This window comes from Giraffa tippelskirchi, chromosome 11 (assembly GCF_054371585.1).
Source record: "Giraffa tippelskirchi isolate mGirTip1 chromosome 11, T2T-mGirTip1v1.2.pri, whole genome shotgun sequence".
NCBI classification, from domain to species: Eukaryota; Metazoa; Chordata; class Mammalia; order Artiodactyla; family Giraffidae; genus Giraffa; species Giraffa tippelskirchi.
In genome coordinates, this window is record NC_137285.1 from 39,008,046 (window position 1) to 39,032,565 (window position 24,520).

General features: G+C 34.0%; 1 long non-coding RNA gene across 1 annotated transcript in view; it reads right to left on the reverse strand.

The window, feature by feature from the left end:
• LOC145525362 (uncharacterized) overlaps positions 1 to 24,520 on the reverse strand; it is a 273,796-nt gene that overhangs the window by 36,010 nt on the left and 213,266 nt on the right. Inside the window, exons 4-5 of the long non-coding RNA XR_014068136.1 lie at positions 21,238 to 21,309; positions 19,237 to 19,294 (exon numbers count right to left, since the gene is read on the reverse strand). This is a non-coding gene — a long non-coding RNA (uncharacterized LOC145525362). The remainder of the gene's footprint in view (positions 1 to 19,236; positions 19,295 to 21,237; positions 21,310 to 24,520) is intronic.

Sequence of the window (24,520 nt, forward strand, 5' to 3'; positions counted from 1 at the left end):
TTATTATCAGATTGACTCGATGTGCAATTGAACAAGTTCTCTCGTTAGCTGAACCCAGAAACAGATGGTAATTTTGCTTATGAGGTTACTTTGTGCAGTTCATGTATCTGAGTACGGTTTTATCTTTCCTTTTGCTTACACTATGTTACACCCTCCACTTACACAGCTGGCATCCTAAGATGAATGAGAATATCAATCTTTATATAAGAATTTCATAGAGAGAAAAAAATCAGAGTCCTTATCATGTTGATGCTATAGCTCTTGCTTCTAAAAGAGCATCCACATAATTTTCTTAATTTACACGATTCAAGAAAATTGAATATGATATTGGATATTATGATTAGTCTTACCTATTAAGTGCGTTAGCAATGAACAATTTGCAAAATAAAATTTTAAGACGTCAATCATTTTTAATATACCCTGTTAATCATCTATTATGTATATTCTCCTATCATGTAAAAGAAATTGACCTAAAAACTCTGTAGTTGGAACAAAGTGACTATAAGTCACTAATAAACCAGTATTTGGTGACAGTGTGTTTCTCATTTTAAGTATTTTTCAATGGATTTTTATAGGACTTTAATAATTCATTCTGGCAAGGAATTTCAACCACGGATTTCCACTATTTTACTTTTACATCCATGTAAGAAAGAATAAAGTGGAATAGGGGAACCATACAAAAATAAAAGCCTGGCATCTCACAACATAAAAATGGTGGTATATGATTTACCTAAATGCATTTTTTTTTCCTTCTGTGGATATTTGATTTTTTTTTGACCCTAGTAATCACTTCTCTGTTCAAGGAACAGTAACATGGTCATTACTGCAAGAGCCTTCTTTTGTTTTGGTATTTTTCTCCTACATTTTTCATCACCATGTCCATCTCTCCCTATTCCACATACATCATATCTTTTAATGTGCTTTATCTGTTTTCTTGTATATTCATGTACTCTCTCAAAATGTAGGTTTCCTTGGTATAAGGGGTATGTTTTAATGTATACAAATGGTATTTTGTTATAGTAATTAAACTGGTTTTTATATTTTTACTCAAAAGTCAGTTTTGAACATCAACCCGAGTTTCTGTAAACATTTATACTTCCACTGCTTTTCCTGGCTGATAACCCTTTGTTTATACGTCCACTATGTTTAATCTATGTGTTCCATATGATGAACACCTGGATTATCACTAACTCCTCAACAAACACAAAAAGGCTGCACTGACTTCCTTCATGTTTTAGAATTTATGGACATGTGTAAGAAATTATCTGGAATAAATGCTTAAGATTTCCATATAAATGCATAATTTCATTAAGTGCTATTAACTGCTCTCCAGAATGACTACTGATTTGGTCTCTTACAAGCAGGTCATGAGGCTTTCTGTTCTACACTTTCACTTGGAATTACCTGACATGTTCACAGCTACTAACCTGACGGATTTAAGTGAGTAAAACGGCCCTCTTTTTCCCTCATTTTATTAATGAGGTTGATAATCATCCTTTTTTTACGATCGTTAGCCTAGTTAAATATTCTCTTCTGTGAATTTTCCATCCATACACTTCATCTATTTTTTTTTTTCCATAGGGTCTCCCTCTGTTTTGCAGATATTCAAACTATATTCATTTGAAATAGTCTCTAAACCCACCATCTACGTCCTTGAATATACATTTAATATGGGCACATCCATCAGCCTTTTTTTCCCCCCTCTACAGCTATCATGGGGCTGCAAAGAGTCAGACATGACTGAGCAAATGAGTGAGTTGAGTGATGACTATATGCTCTTTTTTTTTTCTTAATTGGAGTATAACTGCTTTACAATTAGTATGTTTCTGCTGTACAACAATGTGAATCAGCTATATGTATACACATATCATCTCCCTCTCAAGCCTCCCTCCTGATCCCCACCTCCTATCCCCTAGGTCATCACAGAGCCCCAAGCTGAGCTCCATATTTTCTTTTGATTTATGGCTAGAACATTTATCTCAGGAAATCTTTCCCTACTTCATGGTTTACACATTCTCCTGTCTGTGTGTATTTCATTGTATTACTTTTCATATTTAAGACTGAGCTATTTGGATTCCACTTTTGTGTAAGCTTCAAGGCTAGAGTCAACACTTTTTTATTTAATAGGCCATTTTTCTGAAGACAATCACACAGGTCATCTTTGCTCACTGATTTGTGATCCTATCTTTGTCATAGATCATTTTTTTCCTTACATATGACTCAACACATCAAGCCTGTTATATCTTCCTTTCATCTATATATGTTTATATTTTTATATTCACACTTTTGTTTTTATTGAAGTAAAAGAAAATATACAAAATGTGCATGTCAGTACAGCCAAATGAGTAAAAGTGATTAGGAAATAAAATATTACTAGCACCCTTCCCGGTCAATATTCCATTCCTTATGCCCAAAGATAGTTAACTCTCCTGAGTTTTAACATTATGATTATAAAGAAGTATATTAGTTAATTATCAAATATAGGGTAAGTTTTAGTAATTGTTTACCTCTTTATAGATTAATTCTATTATGATAGATAACAGATTCTATATGATTTTACTTTTTTGAAATTTGTTGACATATAATTTATTCTCTAGAATATGACCAGTTTTTATAAATGTTTCATTCATACTTTAAGATAATATCTTGTGATGTATATCTCTCATTGCACAATATTCTATATGTTTAATTTTTTTATTGCTGTTCTATCAATTTTTCAGAGGTGCACTAAATTTCCCACTAGATGTACGACATTGTCTTTTTCATTTCAGATCTACCTATTTTGCACATATTGAGAATATGCTATTATATAAATATATTTTTGAATTTATACATCTGTTAAATTGATTTATTATAAAATTATTAATCATTATGAAATATTCATCTTATTAAGTTTAGCTAAAATCTTCACTCCTATAACTTGCTTTCTGTTTATTCTTTTTGTTTTCGATTGTCTCTCTTTCATAGATTTTTTGTGATTAAATGTCTATTTTGGATTGAATTATTCTATTATTAATCTCATATTTCTTGTATCATGACTCTAGAATTTACAATATGCACCCATGCTTATGCTCACAGTTTAAAATCATTGACTTAAAATTAGTACCTTATTTGCCCCAGGCAAAGTACATTATTTGCCCCAGGAAAATGCAAGCATCTTAAAATGTCTTCTCTTTATTACTGTCCTCTTTATACTGATTTATGCACTAGCATAATAACTTATGCACTAATGTTATGTAAATATTTTAATCCCACAAGTCATTATTAGTGCTTTCAGTCTAAATGTATTTAAATGTATCCATATTTTTGCCTTCCTTGTGGGTTATCATTACTTCTTAATATCTGAGATTTCATCTAAGATTGTCTTCTGATTGAAGGAACACATTCTATTTTTTTCCTTACTGCATGTATAATAATGCTGAATACTCATATTTTCTGTTTATTTACAAATGTCTTTAGGGAAAGCTAGAAGAACATCAACTGCACTCTAAAAATCCAAATCAACTATAAAATAATAAGTTTTCTTGATCTCATGAGAGAGACATGTCACACACAAGTCAAGAAGTCTTAATTTCACAGATAGTGAATCCCTTCGAAAAGAGACAGAAAGTACAGACTGGCAAAGCACAAGAATAGCTGTGGGACTTCCCTGGTGGCTCAGACGGTAAAGAGTTCACCTGCAATGTAGGAGACCCGGTTTGACCCCTGGGAGGGAAGATCCCATGGAAAAGGAAATGGCAATCCATTCCAGTATTCTTGCCTGGGAAAGCCCATGGCCAGAGGAGCCTGGTGGTCTACAGTCCATGGGGTCACAAAGAGTCGGACACAATACTGATTAAACAACAACAAATACAAACAGGAAGGAAAAAGGAGCTGAAATTTTATTTCTAAAGTCTAGGTATAGGACGGAATATAGAACCCCTGGTAACCACAGACACAAGATGAGCTCACACTTATTCAGACTCAACCTCTCATGGATCGCTTATCTAGCTGGCATGCACAAGAAAGGGGAAGGAGGGGATTCCAGAAGCTTGCAGGAGCTTGCAGGAGGTGCATGGTCACTGCCCTGGGAGTCACAAAGTATCATTTGTTTTTGCGTTAGCTCACTGCTTACAGGGAGCTCACTGCTTACAGGGAGGAAAAATCCCAAACTTCTGAAGAGGTAGCAGGAATCCCTGTCACTCCCACTGCACAGTAAAGACTCAATGCTGAAGAAAAGTCAAGGAAAAATCTTTGTTTCATTTTAGAATCCTATTTTCAATGGCTAGGTTGAAGATTACATAGTTTCATTCATTGCTTTAAAAATATAATCCTGTGATTTTAAAAAGTATAATTCTGTGATTTTCTGGGTTCAGTTACTTCTGTTAGTCTCATTTTTGCTCCTTTGAAAATAATTTATCTTCCAAACTTTAAAAATTGTACTGTTGTCTGGTTTCAACAGCTTTATTATACTATTGAAATGTCATTTCCTCTAATTATCATGTTTGAAACATGCACTGCTTTTGAATGTGTCATCTATGCCTTTTACCAGGTTTTTAAAAACTCTCATTTCTCTTCAAATGTAATTTCCATCCTATTCCATAGTTCACTTACTTCTGGGATCTCAATTAGATACATGTTAGATCTTCTTGTTCTCCCTTTATCTCACTTCCCCTTTATGTTTTCCAAACTTCTGTCTCTCCATTTTCTCTGAATAATTTCTTTTCTAGTGTTGTACAATTTTACATTCACTCTTAATCAAGTTTGCCATTAACTTCATCCACTACGTACCTTATTTTGGTTATATTTTTTCAATTCTGTAATTTCTATGAATCCTTTAAAGTTAATGTAGTTCTCTGCTAAATGCTCTAAAGCTATCATTTATGAGTGATCTTTTTTTGCTTGCTTGTTAGATAAAACATAAGAAAAACTTCTGAAGATAATTTGAAATGTAGGATGATGATATCGTTCCCCAGGGAAAACTTGTACACGTTTTTAACAGGATGGTAGGAGCATTATCATTAGTCATTATTAATTCAATTAGAGATTATTTGAAATTGGGCCTCAGTATTAATGACATCTGATCTATTTCCACTTCATTTGGCTCTTATGATTTAGCCCATTTTGGTCCCTACCTAATTGCTGGGAGGTACCAGACTTTCCTTCATAAAGTTGCAAACTCCAATTTATTTTTTGTTTCTAGCTACTTTAATTTATCAAAAACTTTATTCTACTTTTAAGAGTCCAGATACTTCTTCATAAGTTGGTTTATGATGCTATAATAGCACCAAATCTGTCTTATCTCTCTGAGCTTCCTTTTTCTACAGGATGTTATCCCAATATTTTATTTTTTAGCTTTCTTTTCCCCTCAAATATATCATTTTAAAAATGTTCTGCCTATTTTTTCTAGTTGTATTCTGATGTTCAAGTTGTATTATAATTAGTTCAAATTATCTATTACTATTACTAAATGCCCCTCTCTCTAATTTTATTATTTTCACAGCTCTTTCAGTGCTTCCCTGGTGGCTCAGCAGTAAAGAATCTGCTTGCAATGTAGGAAACCTGGGTTCGATCCCTGGGTCGGGAAGATCCCCTGGAGAAGGAAATGGCAACCCATTCCAGTATTCTTACCTTGAGAATCCCATCGACAGATGAGCCTAGTGGGCTACAGTCCATGGGGTCACAAAGAGTCGGACGCGACTGAGTGACTAACATACATACCATACATATAGCTCTTTTATAATGTTACACATTGTTTCTAAATTCCATATATTATTTATTAATATAATCCTCAGATCACATTTTAGTCCTTTATTATAAATAATATCATGAAATATATATATATAATTATACATACATATATATATTCTTATTAGTGTATATTTTCTTAATGCTATAAAGACGTGATGATTTTTCTAAATTAAATTTACATCCTGAAGCATTAATGCTGTCTTTTATTAATTAAAATGATTTTATGATAAAGCTATTGGGTTTTATGTGTAGATTAACATATGTCCAAATAAATTTGTGCAGTCTCTCCTAGTTCCACATGCATATTATATATAAACATGAACATTAATTTCACATTAAATGCATAACTACAAATATCATGTGCATGCTAAGTCACTTCAGTCATGCGCAACTCTTTGCAACCCCTTGGACTGTATCCCACCAGGCTCCTCTGTCCATGGGATTCTCCAGACAAGAATGCTGGAGTGGGTTGTCGTGCCCTCCTCCTGGGGATCTCCCTAACACAAGGATCGAACTCACCTCTCAAGTCTCCTGGGGGTGGGTTCTTTACCACTAGGGCCACCTGGTGACCCATAATATACACTTGTATCTCCTAGCCCTTTCAGTCAGCCAGAAATCTATCTCATGACTTCTCTCTCCTCAAGCTATCAACCCCACATCCTACATCTGACTCAGGTGTTAACTTTACTCAGAAACAAATGGAAGGGAACTTCAACAGTTCTCATCAGCATCTCTGCCCATTAATAAGCACAATGGCCAAGTATACTGTCTTCCTTTTTGTTATTATTGTCTCTGCTCTTCTAAATAATCCTCTCCATTTATGTACCACCTCTTTGTTCCCATCCTTCTTGCCTACAGAATCCATTGCTATAGCAATCCTCCCACTCTCTTCAGCATCGTTATCTTTTCCCTCTAAATTATATTACTCCCATCAGAATATAAACATGCTATCATTTCTCACACAGTAAAAAAAAGAAAGAAAGAAAACTCTTTTTACTGCACTTTTCCTTCCATCTTCCGCACCATTTCTCTTTCCTCGTCGACAGCAATAGTTCTTGAAAAGGTTGTCTACTCTCATTGATTCCAATTCTTCTCCTCGTTTACTCTGAAATTCACTTGAGTCTGGTTTTAAGACACTATCACACAGAAACTATGCTTGTCAAGATCATCAATGACATAACTGTGCTAAATCCAATGGCCATTATGTAGTTATAACCATACTGAATCTGTCATGAGCATTTTCTATGGTTGATCACCCAATAACAAAATATTTTCCTCACAATGCCACCATGACATTCCATTTTTCTGTTTTTTTTCTCATATCGTATTGGTCATTTCCCCAACCCCTTTCCCTAACTCTTCATCCCCTAAGGACTCCACTTAAAGATTCTCAAAGGCTCACTATCTATCTTTTGTGTTGACACTGATTTCCTTGGTGAGCTCATCTAGTTTACATTTAAAGGAATGAGGTGGATGAAACTGGAGCCTATTATACAGAGTGAAGTAAGTCAGAAAGAAAAACACCAATATAGTATGCTAACGTATATATATGGAATTTAGTAAATCGGTAAAGATAACCCTGTATGCGAGACAGCAAAAGAGACACAGATGTATAGAACAGTATTTTGGACTCTATGGGAGAGGACGAGGGCGGGATGATATGGGAGAATGGCATTGAAGCATGTAAATTATCATATGTGAAACAAATCACCAGTCCAGGTTCGATGCATGATACAGAGTGCTCGGGGCTGGTGCACTGGGATGACCCAGAGGGATGGGCTGGGGAGGGAGGTGGGAGGGGGGTTCTGGAAGGGGAACACATGTACACCCATGGTGGATTCATGTCAATGTATGGCAAAATCAATACAATATTGTAAAGTAAAAAAAATAGATAAATAAATAAAAAAAAATAAAGCCTATGTGCTGATGAGTTCTAAAGTTTGATCTACAATATAAACCTTTCATTAGGACCTAAGACACTTAACACCCAGCAGCTTACTTAGCGTCTGCTTAAATACATAATAGGCACACCAAACTTACTCCAAACTCATACTCCCATCTTTCTTTCCTGGATATCTGCTTCTTGTGGAATTCTATTCCCTCAGTGAATAGTAATGTCATTAATTCAGTTACTTAGACAAAAATATTTGACAATTTTCTAGACTTCTCTTTCTCTCAAAGCCTACATTCAACCCATCAGCAAATTCTCTTAACTCTACCTCCCAAATATATTCAAAATCTAACCACCTCCTATCACATTCATACCTACCATCCTCAGGTAAACCACCATTATCTTGTTCCCAGATTATGTCACTAGATCCCTAATTGTCTCCATCTTCTACTTTTCACTTGACTAGTTTGTTCTCAATTAGGAACCTAAAGGGGTTTCCCTGGTGGCTCAGACAGTAAAGAATCTGCCTGCAATGCAGGAAACCTTGGTTCAGTCCCTGGGTGAGGAAGATCCCCTGGAGAAGGAAATAGTTACCCACTTGAGTATTCTTGCCTGGGAAATCCCATAAACAGAGGAGCCTGGCGGGCTACAGTCCACTGGTGTGGCAAAGAGTCAGACACAACTGAGCAACTAACACTTTCATAAACCTAAATAGTCCTGTTGGTGGGGGAAGGTTTTTTTTTTTTCTTCATATTTTCCTCCCATATCACTTAGAGAACAAGACTTCTGTCTCCTCTCTGACCTTATTTCCTGCTACACTTTCCTTGGTTCATTCACAGCTCCAGCCACAGCAACAACTCCTTTATTACTCCTCAAACACACAAGTCCTAGAGCCTTTACATTGCATTTTCTGTGTGTGGTATGCTCCTCTCCACCTGTCTATATGACTCACTTTCTCATTTCTTCCATCTTTATTTAGAAGCAGTAAGGCTTGCCCTGATTATTCTATCTTAAACTGCAACCAATACAAACTCCTCACTTCTTGCAATTCCTAAATTCCTCTTTCTGTCATGTTTTCTTCACAGTGCTTAACCACATTCTAATATACTATACAATTCTGAAAAGGGCTGTTAAACCAGTTCCTTATTTTGCTACAATTTCCCCCAATTGTTAAGATCTTAGTCATGAGTGTTTAACTGAAATTAGAACACAATTTTTGGTAAGTTTTACTCTCTTAAACTTTTCTTTCTGATGTTTAATGCACATAACCACTCAATCAATCAATAAAATTAAAACTTGAATAACTTTTGGGTACTTAAAACCTTTCAAAGATTTCTAATTATACCTAGAATAAAACACAAATTCTGTGTATATTCTATATGGTTCTATGCAGGTGTTATGTCAATATTACATTCTTTCTACAAATGTATCTTTCATGAAAACAACATCTGCAAGTTTGCGTGATGAAATTGAAATAAAGCCTGCTGGAAAAGCACTAGCAAAAAAAAAAAGAAAATATTTATATACTATACAATGTACCTACCAGTTAATTGTTTATTTCTTGTTGTAGAATGTAAGTCTCATGAGCACCAGTTTTGTGTGTGTTTTTTAATTTCATTCACTGCAGTATCCCAGACCCAAGAATATTATCTAGAACAAAGCAGGTACTCAATAAACATTTGCTGAACAAATGAATGAATGAACTACTCTGATCTGAAACTTTTGTACTATTTTGAACAGTCATATCACATACCTTTTTATTATTTATAAATATTAAATGGAATTCATTTAAAGTTGCTTCAACCATTGTGAGGTATGTGATAAAATTCTACTATGTAGAATGAATAAAATTCAGGCCCTTCTCTTTTATTTCTAGCAGGGTTTTTTTTTTAATTCGTCATTCATATGCTAGTTTGTATTGATAAAGTTTTATAATGTTAAACAATCACTGCATTCCTGAAATAAACCATTAAATGATGCATTTTTTGGTAAAAAAATGTTAAATATATCTGATTCATATGTATTTAAAGAATTTTTATTCCGTGACATTGCCTGTAATTGTTTTACATTATCTTTTATTTTACCTTAGAATCAAGATTTTACCAGCCTTCTAAGAACAGTCTACAACTCTGACTGATGTTCAATTTTCAGGGGCATCATGAAAAAGATAAATGTTAGCTATACTTTTGAAAGGTTTTTAGAATTCATTTATTACACTAGTTAGATTTGTGACTTAAATTTTTTATGACATTTTAATTTATTAAATGATCAATTATATTTTTAGATTTTTTTAAACACTTACTTTGTAAACACCCATTTGTATAATCAAAGTTTCAAATTTAGGGGCAGAGATTTGTCCTCATATACTTTATGACATGTTTTTAGTTATTGTATTATTATATTCATACTTTGACTTTATTATCTCCCTTTTCAATTGACTGAATTTTCCAAAGAGCTCTCTTCCAATTATTTTTTCCAAGAGCCCATTTTAATTATTTAAACATTTAAAAAATTCTAAAAATTTTATTTTTCTTGTATCTTTTATATACTCTGTTCTCATATTTCCAACTTCTTAAATAGAATGCTTTAATTGCCTTTATAATCATTATTATTTTCCCGTTTCTTAAAAAAGCATTTTTGAAGTTAAGTTTTCCTTCTAAGTACTGTTTTAAATGTAGTTCACAAGATTTTATATGTAGTATTTTTATTGACATATGATTCCAAGTAAATCAATGTAATATTTTGTAATGCTCATTGTTTGTTTTTGTTTCTTTATCTAAAGGATTATTTTAGCTATTCTTTAGTTATTGCTTCATTTTCATCACAATATAATCAGATTGCATAATGCAAACAAAAAATTGTCAACATTGATAATGTAAATGGCAGTGTATCAAAAGGAAAAATACTTTTTTCTTTTGCATACATATAATTTTTAATTTGTTGAAAATCATACATAGATTGCTAAAATGAACAGACTGATTGATTTTAGTTGGGTTAGTTGTATTATTTTAAGCATAAATAGTCCTGAAAAAGGATGATTTTTTTACTAGTCTGCCAGACTCCACTCTCATTCAATTCCTCCCAAAATCTATTTTCCTTAGCATAGTCAATGTTATTAGATATATATGTAATAACATTATTTTATATATATATATATATATGCTGCTGCTAAGTCACTTCAGTCGTGTGCGACTCTATGCGACCCCATAGACGGCAGCCCACTAGGCTCCCCCGTCCCTGGGATTCTCCAGGCAAGAGTATGGAGTGGGTTGCCATTTCCTTCTCCAATGCGTGAAAGCGAGGATGCTCAGTCATGTCCGACTCTTAGCGACCCCATGGACTGCAGCCTACCAGACTCCTCCATCCATGGGATTTTCCAGGCAAGAGTACTGGAGTGGGATGCCATTGCCTTCTCTGATATACATATATCTGATATATATATATATATATATATATAAGTTCAAGCTACAAAACCTTCCAATATCATCCACTGCACACTAACTAAAATACAGACATTCATAAGGCCATACATCATCTTGTTCTGACACTCTTTCTCACCTGTCACATATCCTCACTGAACAAACCAAGGTCATCTGTGTTTCACTGATTTTCTGTTTCTATTTGTTCTACTCTCTAGGCAAGCCCATAGGACTTAATTTAGGAAGGTCTTTGGCTCTCCCAAGGCTGGCCTCTTACTACTCAGCTGTCAGCTAAGTAGGCCACTATAGTCAATCAATCTAAAGTAGATATTTGCACCTTCCATTAATCACTCTTTGCCATTATGTTTAATTTTATTTTCAGCACTCTTTACTATTTCAAATATGTTGATCCTTCATTTGTTTGCTACGTATTATGTCTTACACCTCCAGAAGGCAAGATATAAAGGAACAAGTGTTATTTCTGTCTCATTACATAACATACACACTTTTCCATCACAGAAAATAAATAGGGCTTGACATGTAGCTGACGCTCAATTAATATTTTACATTTGTGAATATCCACAATCACATTTTCTGATCTGTGTTTAGCGTGTTCTGTGCATACTGAACAGAACTTAAGCAAAGAATTACCAAAGCCATTTGCTAGAAAGTACATTGATATATCTACCTATTATTTTGTCATGTCATTTTTCCTGATTAACCACCTAGAAATATTGTTTCATAGTGTTCCTCCCTAGTATTACAAAAATGTCTCTGATTCTTCAATGCCTACATGATAATTTTTGAATCTCAAATCGAATATCAATTCTATTTTAACAACTGTTCACAGCACTGACTGGATATTTGATGTTACTTAGGAATTAGAGCTATTTTTAGGTGTGACAAGAGTACTGTGGTATATATTTTTCAGCATGAAAAATAGTTATCTCATAGAGATACTTACTGAATTACTTATATTTTAAATTAAAGGATTTCCTTGAAAATAATACAGGGGTTAAAGTTAGGGTAACAAGATTGGCCCTGTGCTGATAATGAATCTCTTCTCACTACTTTTGCAAATGTTTGTATTTTCCAGTAATGTTTAAAAAAAGGAAAAGTCTCCATAGCCTAACGCCCTTTAACCTAACCAGCTTGATTTCTGAATACTAATCTATTCTTTATCCAGGTTCATTGGCCTTCTCTCTATCCTCTGAAGATACATAATCATTTCTCTTTCAATCAAAATATGTTAATTCAGGCCCACATGCAGCAAGAATCTCTCCAGACTGTCTCAGCCCAACTGATGTAGAACTTGACCCTTCTATGAGTACTTGCACTCTCCATTTGACAGTTATTTAGCCAGAGCTTTGAATGGCTTTTAACTCTATTTCTTGAACACATCTTTTTAAATTTTTTTTACATACTTGTGTGCAATTCAATACACAATGCACTGAATTTCAAACATCCCACAAATGATTACCTGCTCATAAATTAACAGTCTTTTATGAACACAAAGAACTTTAGATGAGAATAACATGTTTCTCTCATAAATATTCAAATTATACAACACTTCCAAAATATTTCAGATACAGAGAGTGTATTTCTAAGGGATGTGGGTTTTTAAGTGCTTTATTGAGATATGCTGTGCTAAATCACTTCAGTCGTGTCCGACTCTTTGGGACCCCGTGTGATGTAGCCCTGTAGCCCACCAGACTCCTCTGTCCATGGAGATTCTCCAGGCAAAAATACTGGAGTGGCTTGCCATTCCCTTCTTGGGGATCTTCCCGACCCAGGGATCGAACCCATATCTCTTATGTCTCCTGCACTGGCAGGCAGGTTCTTTATCATTAGTGCGACCTGGGAAGTCCCCTTATTGAGAAACCATTGACATATAAAAATTATATACATTTAAGGTGTACAGTTTGGTGTTTTTATATGTATACATTGTGAAATGATCACCACAATCCAGCTAATCATATCTATCATCACATAGTATCTGCATGTGTGTGTGTATTTTAAGACCTATTCTCCTAGAAAATTTCAAGTATAATAGTATAGTACTGTTAACTATTGTCACCATATTGTATATTAGACCTCCAGAACTTAGTCATCCCATATAACTAAACTTTCATAACCTTTGACTAGTATCTCCCCTTTCTTCACACCCCTCTGCCCTGTCAATGACTATTATACTCTCTGCTTTTATGAGTTCAACTATTTTAGATTCCATCTATAAGTGAGATCATGAAGTAGTTGTCTTTCTGTGTCTGGCTTATTTCACCTGGCATAATGTTCTCCAGGTTTATTCATATTGTCATAAATAGAATTCCTTTATTAATAATATTTCACTGTATGTATATGTATATACATGTGTATGTGTATATGTATAATTCTCTTCAAAAAAAAAAAGAATATCACTTGTTGACAATTTTTATTTTTCTTTCAGTACTTTGAATACACCAAAGTAGCTGGATTCTGCAAACGCAAAAACTGTGGGACCCTCATGAGTGAAACTGCAGCAGATCCACTGGGGCTGTAATGGCTGTTGGTTTACTCACTGGCAAAATTTACTAGGATTCTCTGCAGAGCAAGCTACTGGGGTCCACAGCAATGAGCCATAGGTGCCCTGGGGATAAAACCTGTTGGATGTCCATGCCCCATTGTCTACTGAGGTTCGCAGTGGCAAAGGTTGCTAGGGTCCTCTGCAGAGAAGGCCACTGGTGACCACAGTTTTACCTACTGTATTGCTGATATTGATAACCTCCAACTTCTTTATTTTTGTCAAAAACAGACATCTCAGCTATGCTGATTTCCACAACAATCTGGGTGGGGTAAAATCAGTGCAGATCCTCAGGCAGTGCTCCAAAAGGCTGAAGAAGCTGGTCATTCATCCTGCCTTCCTTGTCCTCTCTGAGCAGAATTTGTGATGGTGAGCTGTGGCAGCCTGGGAAAATAGGCAAAATGCTCTTCCTACCATTTTAGTGTTATTATTCTTATGTTTTTTGTTGTTGTTGTTGCTGTTGTTCTGTTTTGTTTTGTTTTCCTCCATTGTTTTGCTGCAGCTATTTAACTGGAAAAGTGAAAGTGAAGTCCCTCAGTCATGTCTAACTCTTTGGGACCCTGTGGACTGTAGCCTACCAGGCTCCTCTCTCCATGGTATTCTCCAGGCAAGAATACTGGATTGGGTTGCCATTTCCTTCTCCAGGGGGTCTTCCCAACCCAGGGATCAAACCCGGGTCTCCCACATTGCAGGCAGATGCTTTAACCTCTGAGCCACCAGGGAAGCCCTATTTAACTGGACATATGCACTTTTGCAGAGATGTTTTCATTCTGGGATAGCTATTTAACTGTGTTTGTGCAGAGATGAAGTCTCTGGTCTCTATTCTGTCATCTTGCTGTTGCCCCCTCCCTTCTTGTGTGGATTTTTTAAAAAGTAATTCTAGTGAAATGTGGCATGTTTTAATAGCTATTTACCATTCTTATGCTGGTACCCTCCTGTGTACCTGTGTACAAATCTGTTTTGTTTCACTGACAAGAAAGTTCAAACCCATGTGTCATTGTAACTAGAATACTGGAGTGGGCTGCCATTCCCTTCCCCAGGGGATCTTCCCGACCCAGGGGATTGAACCCAGGTCTTCCAAATTGCAGGCAATTCTTTACTGCCTGAGCCACCAGGGAAGCCAGGCAAATTCTTTACTGCCTGAGCCACCAGGGAAGCCCATATTTACTATATTTATATTAAAACAATAAGCCAAAATATCCATATTAAAAGGTTATGGAGTTTGTTTCTGTCTATTTCAGTAAAAGAGTCATATTTTCTACCAAATTCTCATTATATACATTCAAATAAAACTTAACTACTTTAATGAAGAAAACAAAAGTTTGCACTCTATGTCTTGGGCAACAAGGAACAAATCTGAATTCTAAAATAAACTAAAAAAATCAGTTAATCTTTTTAGTATTTCTAAATATCTATATGTTTTAAGATGTTTGAGTTTTGTAACCATGAGCTTTGTATCATGTAATATAATTACTAGGTATTTGTTTCTTTGGACTACTTTGGACCTAAACACTATCTGTGCTAATTCTATTTGGGTTGTTTATTTCCACAATAAATTTGCTACTGCATAATGTAGAGGCTTGACACTTGTAAAAATAATTTTTTAAAAATAAGAAAATTCTTCAGCACCTTGGAATCATTAAATTTAAATCTAGAAAAGAGGTAGGGAAATTAAAGGTAAAGAAATAGTGCATTTTCCTAACACTCACCATTGATATTCAATTTCTCAAGTGATTTTATTACACAGGAATGTTTTTCTTTTTTTCAGCATGTTGAAGTGTTTCAGGAATCATTTAATACACTACCCTCCTCTCTGAAGGGCTTCCCTAGTAGCGCAACAGTAAAGAAGCTACCTGCAATGCAGGAGATGTGGCTTCAATCCTTGGGTCAGGAAGATCCCCTAAAGACAGAAATAGAAACCCAATCCAGCATTCTTGCCTAGGCAATCCCATACACAGAGGAGCCTGGCTGGCTACAGTCCATGGGGCTGCAAAAGATTCAACACAACTTAGCAACTAAACAACTCCTCCTCTCTGAATACCTTCAGATACTTTTCATCTCTTTGATGAAAAGAAACTAAATCTAATATTCCTCTAAACTGACAAGGCAGAAGCAGAGTAAACAAACAGATAGCATGAGAGAAACAGGAATGAGATAGACATGACATGATGGGGAATGGAACACAGATATTTGCATATATATAGATATGGGACTTAAATATTTTTAAAGTACTTACTGAATTTCTAAAATATTATTTGACTTCTTCCTCTTTGCTTTATTTATTATAATATAGTGTGTTGCTGTGTACAAAGTACCTTTTGATTAGACCTTTCTATTTGTATTACTTTTAGAAATTTTAGCTACTCGGTTTTTCATATGCTAGATAATATGCTTGGATACAGGCTCATGAAATCATAGAAATTTATTGACTCTCATTCCATGCTCCATGCCTCTTTGCGTGCCTGAGGATATACTACACAACACATATATAACAATCTCAAGGACAGATGCTCAGTGAGAAAAACTGTACAACATCCAAGCCCTTCACTGTGTCCTGAGGCACTGCTATAAAACACAGTGTTACATGATTGGTAAAAGAAATGAACCAGCAGGACTCCATGAGTTGTGACGTGTGGCATCAGGAGATGACTGTTTATTACTGTTGTACTGAGTTCCTGACACTGTTTTCTGCCTTGGCTTAATAAATTTGATCTCTTTAAAACCCAGAGTTTTCCAACAAGCAAGAGTTTTTTTTTAAAAAAAAAAACACTGCCAGATACTTTTGTTGTGAGAAAATGCTGAGTGCTTTCAAGTGATCTTCTCCTTATGGGAAAACTGACCTGGGGAAAACTTTTCTAAATTACGTCATGGACAAAAAAATGAATTGTCAGGGAAAGATGCTTTTCTTGACTATATCTTGCCCTATTGTGACAGTGGTAGATCTTTTTCATGGCAGTGTTGCCTCCAGCATAGGCTAGACACAGTTATCTTTGCAGAAAGTTTCTAATTATGACATTACTTTAGGGATAAAGAAGTTATTTGATTTATATTTTACTGAGGTTTATAATTCCTTACCACTATAACAGAATAAATGTTAGTGATTCTTTAACAAGTACATGTTTATATTAAAAAAGTGGAATATCTTAAGTTGCTCTTGATTTCAAACATAATGTGCTTCTTACTGTAATATCTATCGCAAAAAATGAAAAACAATATAAATATAAAATATAAGTATTATGCAAGTTTCTATTAAAAATAACTGTGCTTAATTTACAATTAATTCTTGCTTTTGTAGGTGAAAGTTGGTGACACTGAATAATTCAAGTTCAATAGTCTCTCAAAATTGATAGAGTATTGATATACCTTCTAGCTATCTTTTCCCCATACATTTCACATATTTTAATAAACTCTTTTCAATCAAAATAGTTTAAAAAAACAAAATAAATAACTCTAGTGAAAGAAAGTGGAGTCTCATAAATTAAGAAAATACAAATCAGAACACAGGAAAATTTTTGCATCCATATCAAACAAAAATAAGCAAGTAAACAATTCTAGATCTAAGATATTGAATAGTTCCCACATAGCCTCCAAATATCTCATAAAAGTTTTTGTGTATTTTATATACATATATATATATATATACACACACATATATATATATACACACACACACATATATATATACACACACATATTTGAAGTATAATGCTGAAGACTTTTGAAACTCCTGTGTATCTAATTGTTTTTTTTTATTTCAAAGTACTATATAAGAGAATACTTGAATCCATGAAATCAATTGAATTGTTTCCATTTTATCATTAATACTAATATTTATGGAAGAATTCATGGAGTTCAGTAACTTGTAATGAACAATTTCAAATAAATGAATAGACAAGCACATACCTTTAGCCTGGACATTGAAGTAAATCTTTTACAAAGATAATAAATAACAGCTAGAAACATGGATATCATTAAGGAAAATATGTATATATAAATAATATGCTAAATAAATACTACATAATGATTTACATTTATTGATAAAGATTTATACTGAAACTATAACTTCTACACTATATCCAAAGTAAAATAATGTGAACTCAGAGCCCCAGTGTGACACAACTCATCTACTAACAACAAAATATATAAAATCAAAGCAGTTTTTGACAGAAAAATATACCATCATCTACAATATCTTCCTCAGACAACATTTCTATTTTATAAGATAGGAAATAAAGCAAAATACCTATGCATTATATCTTCTTATCTATATGCTATTTAAGAGGTCACTTTCTGATACACATATGATAGATCTATCAGGTCAGAAAATGTGCTTAGTCATGTCTAACTCTTAGGGACCCCATGAACTGTAGCCTACCAGGCTCTTCTGTCTGTGGAATTTTCCAGGTGAGAATACTAAAGTAGGTTGCCATTTCCGACTCCATCTTATATATATATATAGATAGATATAGATATATTGTATATTTTATCAATCACATATTTGCAAGAGATAAAGACATTATTGGTTACAGCACTTAACTAAAGCTTAACTCACACATACTTTCTTAATAAAATCTCAGATGCTGAAATTGTGCTATATTCAACTAGATAGATGGAGAAGGCAATGGCAACCCACTCCAGTACTCTTGCCTGGAAAATACATGGACAGAGGAGCCTAGTAGGCTACAGTTCATGGGGTCACTGAGCAACTTCACTTTCATGCATTGGAGAAAGAAATGGCAACCCACTCGAGTGTTCTTGCCTGGAGAATCCCAGGGACAGCGGAGCCTGGTGGGCTGCCATCTATGAGGTCGCACAGAGTCAGACGCGACTGAAGCGACTTAGCAGCAGCAGCAGCAGCAGCAACTAGATAAAAACATATCAAACACAGAAACCCTCTAGCTTCATCCAACAGTTGGTTACTGTTAGATTTAACAAGGAAAATCTGCAGTGTGACAAGATCTGAGATCATCTTACATAATCTGTTTTTGTTGAATTAAGTAAAGAAATGTATCATTTTATTTTTTATTGCATGACAAATCCAGTGATTCAACATTTAACCACTAGGATGGATACCTAAAATGTTGCAATTACAGTTGTGTAACTTTCACACGGAAGAAAACCAATTCAATGAAAATCTAGATTACAACATTTCTATCTCTTAAAATATTTTTTCTATTTCCACAAATCTTTAAATTAAATCAAAAGAATTAGTAAAACTCATAGTGTACAGAAAATCCTTTGAGATTTGTTGCTGTTGTTTTGTTTTGTGTTTAACAAGTATTTCTTGTATCTAGGATTCCCTGGTGGCTCAAACGGTAAAGAATTTGCCAATAATGTGGGAGATCTGGGTTTGATCCCTGGGTTGGGAAAATCCCCTGGAGAAGGGAGTGGCTAACCACTCCAGTAGAATTGCCTAGAGAATTTCAAGGAGGAGCCTGGAGGGCTATAGTCCATGGGGTCGATAAGAGTCAGACACCACTGAGTCACTTTCACTTTCACTTTAGCACAGTAGTGATTTTAGTGTTAAATAATCTGGGATTCAATCTTGCTTCCATGTATTAGAAAGAAAGTAACTTACCTAGGCAAAGGCTAAATTTATCTATCTGTAAAATGAGTATAATGATTATCTGCCATACCTCTTTTAGGACTTCTATAAAAATCAAATAACTGCAACTCTGAAGTACTACGTGAACTCTGAAAAAAATATATTATTATTTTATTATCACATCCACTAAAAATGTAATAAAGGTTTATGTTACTAAAAAATTCTGGTACTTGTACACTTCAAATGCTGATTTATTTCTGTAATTTTCAGTTCCTGGTGGCATATATCACTGAAAGTATTTTCCTAATATTGTAAATATATTAGTAAAACTGCCCCTCAAAATTACAGTGTACCACTTTTAAGTAAATATTTTAACTGAGCATGGTAAATGAGTATTCATAGTACTTTAATCATTTATAAATCTTCTTTTTCCATGTTATCTCTCAGAATTTTTAAATCATTTTTATTAAAAAAAATTATGTGCAATTTTTACTATAGAGTACAATTTATCAAAAGTATTTCTCTGCTAGGCCAATCTACTGTGTGTATATAAACCATACAGAGTAAAGAAATATTTAGTCATGGATCTACTATGACTTTTGATAGATTTTTAAATGTACATTTTTTGTTTCAATGGAGACCACTGCACACTAAGGAATTAACATAAAAACAGGTCTCTGATAGAAGTAAATAAAATCTTTTATTTTATGGATCTACCATAACATATAATAGGTATTTAAATTTGTATTATCTGTTTGAATAGGGATCAGTGAAATTTAAAAAAAAAACAATAAAATGGGTCCCTGGTGAAAGTAAATCAAACACTCCTTCAAACTTCACAGGATTCTCACAGCTGAAGGTATATTAAAAAGATGCTTACAAATCCAAAATTGTAATACACTATAAGCAAAAGTAAACGGGCATAACACCCACATAACCAGACCATCAAGCACTTCAACTAGTAATCCTCTCATATAAAACTATAGATATATTTTAAATAATAATGAAATATAGTAATCAGATAGACATAAGAAAAGAAAACACCCCATAGAAAAGAAAACACCCCATAGAAAAGATGGGAAATATTTGGGTATAAAATAAAAGCATGGGTCAGAACACAGGGAGACAAAGAAATAGAAAATAGGAAAGATGGGTTAAATATCATCAAGTATAGAATGAGGAAATTCAATTCTTGAATAACAGGATTTCCAAAATGAAAGATTAGACAGGATTCAGAAAGGCAAAATTTGAAAAAATAATGGTTGACACCTGAACACATTTAGGGGACTACTTAAACTTTTATTTCAAGATGCAACAATAACTGAATATAATAAATTAGAAGGAATCTAAACTTAAATGTATAATCACAAAAGTTTACAGAACCCCAAGAGAAAGAAGTTAAAAGCAACCAAAGAGAAAAGACAAATTACTAGGAAAGAATTATGAAAAATAAAGTTACTCTGATTGATTTCATTAAAAAAATGTAGAAATCAGAAAAAATGCAATAATACATTTAAAGTGCTGAAGTTACTTTTTGATAATTAATATATGCCCAGAAAAATAACCAATCAAGATGAGGATAAAATTAAGGTCCTTCTCAGGAAAACAAAATCTGAGATAACTTGCCATTAACATACTGTTACAGAACTACTGAAGAACTGCTACAGAACTACTGAATGTACTCAGGAATAACCAATCAGAAAAAGCACTGTACTAAAAAAAGAAAATTAAAAATTCATGTCACTCATTAATATAAATGTAAAAATTCAAAATAATTCAAATTTCATACTAGTTTTTAAAAAAATGATCATTAAAAAGTGACCAAGTTGTCTCCATCCTAAGAATACAAAGGTTGGCTTCATAGAAATTCCAGACATAATCCTTACTATATTGCCAGATTGAAGAAGGTAAACATGATCATCCCCCTAAATATAGTTGACTTCAATAAAATTACGTACTCATTCATGATAATAACTCAGTAAAGTAATATAGAAAATAAGAAGCATGATTAACCTCCAACAATATTATTCAAATTAAGGAACATGAGAAGCCATATGTTTAAATTGGAAATAAAAAAGATGTCTACACTCACCATTTCTATTGAACATTGTCACTTGCCGAAAAAATGAAGGGATTAAACTCCATACCAGATATAAATTCAAATCTACAAGAAAAAATAAAATGATAAAAATGACAATCTTATGGATAAATAAGATACATTTTTCCCTTCTCTTTTTTAAATTTTTTTTGAAATGAAAAAATGATCCATGGTAGCAAATTTATAATGCTTTACTACTGAATTTTTTATACAGATAAACCTAATACGTATTATATCACAAATTGAAACTAAACCATTAACAAGCATTTCACACTTTACACAAAGTAGGCCATTGCTCATTGGCAATCTCCTGGAGTTCCCTGGGTATAATCTGACCCCCATGTGCAGAGGGCTGGGGTAGATTGAAAAAAGAAGCCAATTACTCCAAATGGTAGGTGGCAGGTTTAATAAGCAAGGGAATTTACATACGAGGCTTGTCTTAGGCAGTCTGAGACAAACAAAATGAGTAGATCTCCACACCTGCTTGCCAGAATTTTAAAAGTTTATACAGAGGCCTTAACTGAGTTTAGTCACATACACTACCCAGATGGTCTCAATACCACATTACTATTTCAATGCTGTGTCCTCAGGAAACTTCTCAAAATTGGGAAGGCAAACAAAACATACATTGCAAGGAAAGGGAAGGAAATGGGAGTCTTCCTATTGCCCAAGTCCAGCTCACAGGTCAACTAGCAGTTCTCTCATTGACCTTCACCAACAATTATAAAGACAAATTGGAACTGGGATCATTTACAGACATGTTTTATAATTATTAGAGAAAAAACTTAAATATAAAGAGTTATAGCAAAAATAAAGTGGAATATAAAAAAATACTTAACATGTGAAGATAGGGATCAAAGTAAATAAAATTAGATAGAATAGAGAAAAAATGTAAAATGAGAAAACTATATCCAACCATATCAGCAATTATATTAAATATAAATGCACTAAGTTCTCCAAATAAAAAGCAGGTTATCAGACTAAATTTAAAAAGCAAGATTTTAAAAATTTAAAAAAGCAAGATATGCTATGTGCCTTTCAATATAAAGGAACAAATGATTTGAAAGTAAAAGGTTAGAAAAAGATAAAGTATGCAAATAGTAAATGGAAGAAGTCTGGAGTGGCTATATAAACACAAGTAAAAAGAGACTTTACTCCCAAGAAGTATTGTACAATTAAAAATAAAATTTCATAATTATAAAAAGGCAAAACACATATAATTACAGTATGCAAACACACAAAATAATATAATTAATTACTTCTAGGTACATATGCATGTAGTAAAAGTGCAAATAGTTTTGACTGGTCATAGCATTAACAATACTATTCATCTCCAGCGGGAACAGAAATAATGGTTCTTGGAGGATGGGAACCACTCTATTTGTAATGACTATTTTACAGATTGGATATGAGTGTTGGACCATAAAGAAGACTTGAGTGACAAAGAATTGATGCTTTTGAGTTGTGGTGCTAGAGAAGGCTCTTGAGAGTCCCTTGGACTGCAAGAATAAACCAGTCAATCCTAAAGGAAATCAATCCTGAATATTCATTGGAAGGACTAAGGGGCTGAAGCTCCAATACCTTGGCCACCTGATGCAAAAAGCTGACACAATAGAAAAATACCTCAATGCTGGGAGAGATTGAAGGTTAAAGGAGAAAGGGGCAACAGAGGATGAGATGGTTAGATTGCATTATTGACTTAATGGACATGAATTTGAATGGACATGAATAACTCTGGGAGACAGTGGAGGATAGAGGAGGCTGGTGTGCTGCAGTCCTTGGAATTGCACAGTTGGACACAACTTAGCAACTGAACAATAACAACATTTTACAGACCAGAGAAGATTTGAGGCTAACAGAACTCGATGTTTTATCTTGACTAAATCTCAAAAACTACATTGAATTAAAAGAAACAAGTAGGGTGGGGGGTCCAGGAAGGGGAACACATGTAAACCCACGGCTGATTCATGTCAATGTATGGCAAAAACTATTACAATATTGTAAAGTAATTAGCCCCCAACTAAAATAAATAAATTTATAAAAAAAAAAAAAAAAAAGAAACAAGTAAATTTTTAAAAGGTACATGGAATATGATATAATTGATGGGAAATCATAAAACTTGCAAAACAAAAAATATATATATATATATATTCACAAAAGAATGAAATGTATATGAAATACATATGTTCACAAAAGTATGAAACATATATAAGATGAGAAATACCAAATCCAAATAGTCTTTCTCTCTGGAAAGGACAAACTTTAGAATAGGGAAAGGCACAAACATAATTTCAACTATAAAAATAATATTTTTTTCCTTAAAAGTGATCTTTAAAAAAGGAAGCAAATGCTGTACACTATTCAGATGTCACCAGCCTAGATGAAGATGCATGTATATTCATTATACTATTTTCTATATTTTTCCATTTGTTTGAAGTATAGGTGTATGTATGTGCATTGCGCGTGTGTTTTACATTAGAAAGAAGAGTGAAAACTGAGTTTCACATGTCAGCTCTGTGAGGTCTTCATCAGGAATAATATAAGCTAAACAAACCATTATTTTCTAGCTTCTGCAAGACTCTGCATATGTTTTACCAGCCTCCTAATCAAACAAAGCATCATTAACAGTTAGAATCAAGTATAAAATCTACTCTTCCAAAGTCCATCACTGCTCTAGATAAAGGTTTGCGTGCTCAGTCACTTCAGTCGTGTCCGACTCTCTGAGACCCCATGGACCATGGCCCGCCAGGCTCCTCTGTCCATGAGATTCTCCAGGCAAGAACACTGGAGTGGGTTGCCATTTCCTTCTCCAGAGATCAAGTATGAAGTGAGTGAAGAGAGTGAAGTGAAGTTGCTCAGTCATGTCCGACTCTTTGCGACCCCATGGACTGTAGCCTACCAGGCTCCTCCATCCATGGGATTTTCCAGGCAAGAGTACTGGAGTGGGGTGCCATTTCCTTCTCCAAGATAAAGGTTTAGATCACCTAATAATATAAGACACCTGTTTATGGTTCCACTTTTTCTAACCATCAAAACCATTACTCTATCTAATGCAGTTATTAACTTTAAAGCGATTAACACCTACAGGAAAGTACAAGAGTAACTTCTCCAGCAAATAAACAACACTATCCAGTTGTTTTCAAAGCAAAAATAGTTTGTTGATCAGTTCATAACTGCTAGTTGTTATCCTGATGGTAATGAAATAATCATTACAGGAAAGAGTCATAACTGGATTAGATAAAAATCAATGTGCTGACAAATCAAGGAAGACTCTCAC